The following is a 7,537-nucleotide window of genomic DNA, read 5'->3' as shown; positions in this document are numbered from 1 at the left end:
CTTCAATGCGTTCTGATATTGACTGGTAATTGTGTTTGATACTTTCTTAGACTATTTCTGCCTCTGGCTGATGTGTATTTTCTTTCCAAACTCCACCAGAGCCTATGATTACACAGCATCCTATCTGTGGAAAGCGGCAGTGCAGGGATAGGGAAGAAAACTATAGGCATCCAAAGGTGCCCGGCTAGCTCGGTCGGTAGAGCATGAGACTCTTAATCTCAGGGTCGTGGGTTCAAGCCCCACGTTGGGGGAAAACAACTAAAATTGTAGTGCTTTTTGACCAAAAAAATAGAAATTGAAAGTCTCTTTGCAATATTTTCATTGTTAACATGCAATATATGAATGCATGTCTGGATGATGTGTAATGGGGCAATACCACACCTTAATGTATTCACTGTAAAAGAAAAAGTATGTATCATCTTACTATAAAATAAAGTGGAGAAAACACAAATAAGACTTTTTTCCACACAGGTTTAATCGGCTATTTCCTGATATTCTTCAATGCGTTCTGATATTGACTGGTAATTGTGTTTGATACTTTCTTAGACTATTTCTGCCTCTGGCTGATGTGTATTTTCTTTCCAAACTCCACCAGAGCCTATGATTACACAGCATCCTATCTGTGGAAAACGGCAGTGCAGGAATAGGGAAGAAAACTATAGGCATCCAAAGGAGCCCGGCTAGCTCAGTCGGGAGAGCATTAGACTCTTAATCTCAGAGTCGTGGGTTCGAGCCCCACGTTGGGCGAAAACAACTAAAATTGTAGTACTTTTTGACCAAAAAAATACATCCTATCTGTGGAAAACGGCAGTGCAGGGATAGGGAAGAAAACTATAGGCATCCAAAGGAGCCCGGATAGCTCAGTCGGTAGAGCATGAGACTCTTAATCTCAGGGTCGTGGGTGCGAGCCCCATGTTGGGCGAAAACAACTAAAATTTTAATGCTTTTTGACCAAAAAAATAGAAATTGAAAGTCTCTTTACAATATTTGCAATATTTTGATTGTTAACATGCAATATATGAATGCATGTCTGGATGATGTGTAATGGGGCAATACCACACCTTAATGTATTCACTGTAAAAGAAAAAGTATGTATCATCTTACTATAAAATAAAGTGGAGAAAACACAAATAAGACTTTTTTCCACACAGGTTTAATCGGCTATTTCCTGATATTCTTCAATGCGTTCTGATATTGACTGGTAATTGTGTTTGATACTTTCTTAGACTATTTCTGCCTCTGGCTGATGTGTATTTTCTTTCCAAACTCCACAGAGCCTATGATTACACAGCATCCTATCTGTGGAAAACGGCAGTGCAGGGATAGGGAAGAAAACTATAGGCATCCAAAGGAGCCCGGCTAGCTCAGTTGGTAGAGCATGAGACTCTTAGTCTCAGGGTCGTGGGTTCGAGCCCCACGTTGGGCGAAAACAACTAAAATTTTAGTGCTTTTTGACCAAAAAAATAGAAATTGAAAGTCTCTTTACAATATTTGCAATATTTTGATTGTTAACATGCAATATATGAATGCATGTCTGGATGATGTGTAATGGGGCAATACCACACCTTAATGTATTCACTGTAAAAGAAAAAGTATGTATCATCTTACTATAAAATAAAGTGGAGAAAACACAAATAAGACTTTTTTCCACACAGGTTTAATCGGCTATTTCCTGATATTCTTCAATGCGTTCTGATATTGACTGGTAATTGTGTTTGATACTTTCTTAGACTATTTCTGCCTCTGGCTGATGTGTATTTTCTTTCCAAACTCCACCAGAGCCTATGATTACACAGCATCCTATCTGTGGAAAGCGGCAGTGCAGGGATAGGGAAGAAAACTATAGGCATCCAAAGGAGCCCGGCTAGCTCAGTCGGTAGAGCATGAGACTCTTAATCTCAGGGTCGTGGGTTCGAGCCCCACGTTGGGTGAAAACAACTAAAATTGTAGTGCTTTTTGACCAAAAAAATAGAAATTGAAAGTCTCTTTACAATATTTGCAATATTTTCATTGTTAACATGCAATATATGAATGCATGTCTGGATGATGTGTAATGGGGCAATACCACACCTTAATGTATTCACTGTAAAAGAAAAAGTATGTATCATCTTACTGTAAAATAAAGTGGAGAAACACAAATAAGACTTTTTTCCACACAGGTTTAATCGGCTATTTCCTGATATTCTTCAATGCGTTCTGATATAGACTGGTAATTGTGTTTGATACTTTCTTAGACTATTTCTGCCTCTGGCTGATGTGTATTTTCTTTCCAAACTCCACCAGAGCCTATGATTACACAGCATCCTATCTGTGGAAAACGGCAGTGCAGGAATAGGGAAGAAAACTATAGGCATCCAAAGGAGCCCGGCTAGCTCAGTCGGTAGAGCATGAGACTCTTAATCTCAGAGTCGTGGGTTCGAGCCCCACGTTGGGCGAAAACAACTAAAATTTTAGTACTTTTTGACCAAAAAAATACATCCTATCTGTGGAAAACGGCAGTGCAGGGATATGGAAGAAAACTATAGGCATCCAAAGGAGCCCGGATAGCTCAGTCGGTAGAGCATGAGACTCTTAATCTCAGGGTCGTGGGTGCGAGCCCCATGTTGGGCGAAAACAACTAAAATTTTAATGCTTTTTGACCAAAAAAATAGAAATTGAAAGTCTCTACAATATTTGCAATATTTTGATTGTTAACATGCAATATATGAATGCATGTCTGGATGATGTGTAATGGGGCAATACCACACCTTAATGTATTCACTGTAAAAGAAAAAGTATGTATCATCTTACTATAAAATAAAGTGGAGAAAACACAAATAAGACTTTTTTCCACACAGGTTTAATGGGCTATTTCCTGATATTCTTCAATGCGTTCTGATATTGACTGGTAATTGTGTTTGATACTTTCTTAGACTATTTCTGCCTCTGGCTGATGTGTATTTTCTTTCCAAACTCCACCAGAGCCTATGATTACACAGCATCCTATCTGTGGAAAGCGGCAGTGCAGGGATAGGGAAGAAAACTATAGGCGTCCAAAGGAGCCCGGCTAGCTCAGTCGGTAGAGCATGAGACTCTTAATCTCAGGGTCGTGGGTTCGAGCCCCACGTTGGGCGAAAACAACTAAAATTGTAGTGCTTTTTGACCAAAAATATAGAAATTGAAAGTCTCTTTACAATATTTGCAATATTTTGATTGTTAACATGCAATATATGAATGCATGTCTGGATGATGTGTAATGGGGCAATACCACACCTTAATGTATTCACTGTAAAAGAAAAAGTATGTATCATCTTACTATAAAATAAAGTGGAGAAAACACAAATAAGACTTTTTTCCACACAGGTTTAATAGGCTATTTCCTGATATTCTTCAATGCGTTCTGATATTGACTGGTAATTGTGTTTGATACTTTCTTAGACTATTTCTGCCTCTGGCTGATGTGTATTTTCTTTCCAAACTCCACCAGAGCCTATGATTACACAGCATCCTATCTGTGGAAAGCGGCAGTGCAGGGATAGGGAAGAAAACTATAGGCATCCAAAGGAGCCCGGCTAGCTCAGTCGGTAGAGCATGAGACTCTTAGTCTCAGGGTCGTGGGTTCGAGCCCCACGTTGGGCGAAAACAACTAAAATTTTAGTGCTTTTTGACCAAAAAAATAGAAATTGAAAGTCTCTTTACAATATTTGCAATATTTTGATTGTTAACATGCAATATATGAATGCATGTCTGGATGATGTGTAATGGGGCAATACCACACCTTAATGTATTCACTGTAAAAGAAAAAGTATGTATCATCTTACTATAAAATAAAGTGGAGAAAACACAAATAAGACTTTTTTCCACACAGGTTTAATCGGCTATTTCCTGATATTCTTCAATGCGTTCTGATATTGACTGGTAATTGTGTTTGATACTTTCTTAGACTATTTCTGCCTCTGGCTGATGTGTATTTTCTTTCCAAACTCCACCAGAGCCTATGATTACACAGCATCCTATCTGTGGAAAGCGGCAGTGCAGGGATAGGGAAGAAAACTATAGGCATCCAAAGGTGCCCGGCTAGCTCGGTCGGTAGAGCATGAGACTCTTAATCTCAGGGTCGTGGGTTCAAGCCCCACGTTGGGGGAAAACAACTAAAATTGTAGTGCTTTTTGACCAAAAAAATAGAAATTGAAAGTCTCTTTGCAATATTTTCATTGTTAACATGCAATATATGAATGCATGTCTGGATGATGTGTAATGGGGCAATACCACACCTTAATGTATTCACTGTAAAAGAAAAAGTATGTATCATCTTACTATAAAATAAAGTGGAGAAAACACAAATAAGACTTTTTTCCACACAGGTTTAATCGGCTATTTCCTGATATTCTTCAATGCGTTCTGATATTGACTGGTAATTGTGTTTGATACTTTCTTAGACTATTTCTGCCTCTGGCTGATGTGTATTTTCTTTCCAAACTCCACCAGAGCCTATGATTACACAGCATCCTATCTGTGGAAAACGGCAGTGCAGGAATAGGGAAGAAAACTATAGGCATCCAAAGGAGCCCGGCTAGCTCAGTCGGGAGAGCATTAGACTCTTAATCTCAGAGTCGTGGGTTCGAGCCCCACGTTGGGCGAAAACAACTAAAATTGTAGTACTTTTTGACCAAAAAAATACATCCTATCTGTGGAAAACGGCAGTGCAGGGATAGGGAAGAAAACTATAGGCATCCAAAGGAGCCCGGATAGCTCAGTCGGTAGAGCATGAGACTCTTAATCTCAGGGTCGTGGGTGCGAGCCCCATGTTGGGCGAAAACAACTAAAATTTTAATGCTTTTGACCAAAAAAATAGAAATTGAAAGTCTCTTTACAATATTTGCAATATTTTGATTGTTAACATGCAATATATGAATGCATGTCTGGATGATGTGTAATGGGGCAATACCACACCTTAATGTATTCACTGTAAAAGAAAAAGTATGTATCATCTTACTATAAAATAAAGTGGAGAAAACACAAATAAGACTTTTTTCCACACAGGTTTAATCGGCTATTTCCTGATATTCTTCAATGCGTTCTGATATTGACTGGTAATTGTGTTTGATACTTTCTTAGACTATTTCTGCCTCTGGCTGATGTGTATTTTCTTTCCAAACTCCACAGAGCCTATGATTACACAGCATCCTATCTGTGGAAAACGGCAGTGCAGGGATAGGGAAGAAAACTATAGGCATCCAAAGGAGCCCGGCTAGCTCAGTTGGTAGAGCATGAGACTCTTAGTCTCAGGGTCGTGGGTTCGAGCCCCACGTTGGGCGAAAACAACTAAAATTTTAGTGCTTTTTGACCAAAAAAATAGAAATTGAAAGTCTCTTTACAATATTTGCAATATTTTGATTGTTAACATGCAATATATGAATGCATGTCTGGATGATGTGTAATGGGGCAATACCACACCTTAATGTATTCACTGTAAAAGAAAAAGTATGTATCATCTTACTATAAAATAAAGTGGAGAAAACACAAATAAGACTTTTTTCCACACAGGTTTAATCGGCTATTTCCTGATATTCTTCAATGCGTTCTGATATTGACTGGTAATTGTGTTTGATACTTTCTTAGACTATTTCTGCCTCTGGCTGATGTGTATTTTCTTTCCAAACTCCACCAGAGCCTATGATTACACAGCATCCTATCTGTGGAAAGCGGCAGTGCAGGGATAGGGAAGAAAACTATAGGCATCCAAAGGAGCCCGGCTAGCTCAGTCGGTAGAGCATGAGACTCTTAATCTCAGGGTCGTGGGTTCGAGCCCCACGTTGGGTGAAAACAACTAAAATTGTAGTGCTTTTTGACCAAAAAAATAGAAATTGAAAGTCTCTTTACAATATTTGCAATATTTTCATTGTTAACATGCAATATATGAATGCATGTCTGGATGATGTGTAATGGGGCAATACCACACCTTAATGTATTCACTGTAAAAGAAAAAGTATGTATCATCTTACTGTAAAATAAAGTGGAGAAACACAAATAAGACTTTTTTCCACACAGGTTTAATCGGCTATTTCCTGATATTCTTCAATGCGTTCTGATATAGACTGGTAATTGTGTTTGATACTTTCTTAGACTATTTCTGCCTCTGGCTGATGTGTATTTTCTTTCCAAACTCCACCAGAGCCTATGATTACACAGCATCCTATCTGTGGAAAACGGCAGTGCAGGAATAGGGAAGAAAACTATAGGCATCCAAAGGAGCCCGGCTAGCTCAGTCGGTAGAGCATGAGACTCTTAATCTCAGAGTCGTGGGTTCGAGCCCCACGTTGGGCGAAAACAACTAAAATTTTAGTACTTTTTGACCAAAAAAATACATCCTATCTGTGGAAAACGGCAGTGCAGGGATATGGAAGAAAACTATAGGCATCCAAAGGAGCCCGGATAGCTCAGTCGGTAGAGCATGAGACTCTTAATCTCAGGGTCGTGGGTGCGAGCCCCATGTTGGGCGAAAACAACTAAAATTTTAATGCTTTTTGACCAAAAAAATAGAAATTGAAAGTCTCTACAATATTTGCAATATTTTGATTGTTAACATGCAATATATGAATGCATGTCTGGATGATGTGTAATGGGGCAATACCACACCTTAATGTATTCACTGTAAAAGAAAAAGTATGTATCATCTTACTATAAAATAAAGTGGAGAAAACACAAATAAGACTTTTTTCCACACAGGTTTAATGGGCTATTTCCTGATATTCTTCAATGCGTTCTGATATTGACTGGTAATTGTGTTTGATACTTTCTTAGACTATTTCTGCCTCTGGCTGATGTGTATTTTCTTTCCAAACTCCACCAGAGCCTATGATTACACAGCATCCTATCTGTGGAAAGCGGCAGTGCAGGGATAGGGAAGAAAACTATAGGCGTCCAAAGGAGCCCGGCTAGCTCAGTCGGTAGAGCATGAGACTCTTAATCTCAGGGTCGTGGGTTCGAGCCCCACGTTGGGCGAAAACAACTAAAATTGTAGTGCTTTTTGACCAAAAAAATAGAAATTGAAAGTCTCTTTACAATATTTGCAATATTTTCATTGTTAACATGCAATATATGAATGCATGTCTGGATGATGTGTAATGGGGCAATACCACACCTTAATGTATTCACTGTAAAAGAAAAAGTATGTATCATCTTACTGTAAAATAAAGTGGAGAAACACAAATAAGACTTTTTTCCACACAGGTTTAATCGGCTATTTCCTGATATTCTTCAATGCGTTCTGATATAGACTGGTAATTGTGTTTGATACTTTCTTAGACTATTTCTGCCTCTGGCTGATGTGTATTTTCTTTCCAAACTCCACCAGAGCCTATGATTACACAGCATCCTATCTGTGGAAAACGGCAGTGCAGGAATAGGGAAGAAAACTATAGGCATCCAAAGGAGCCAAAATTTTAGTGCTTTTTGACCAAAAAAATAGAAATTGAAAGTCTCTTTACAATATTTGCAATATTTTGATTGTTAACATGCAATATATGAATGCATGTCTGGATGATGTGTAATGGGG

This window comes from Ambystoma mexicanum, chromosome 4q, assembly GCF_040938575.1.
Source record: "Ambystoma mexicanum isolate Mex_15411 chromosome 4q, UKY_AmexF1_1, whole genome shotgun sequence".
Classification (NCBI taxonomy): Eukaryota; Metazoa; Chordata; class Amphibia; order Caudata; family Ambystomatidae; genus Ambystoma; species Ambystoma mexicanum.
The sequence above is the reverse complement of the archived record's forward strand: the minus strand, read 5'-3'. Positions refer to the sequence as shown.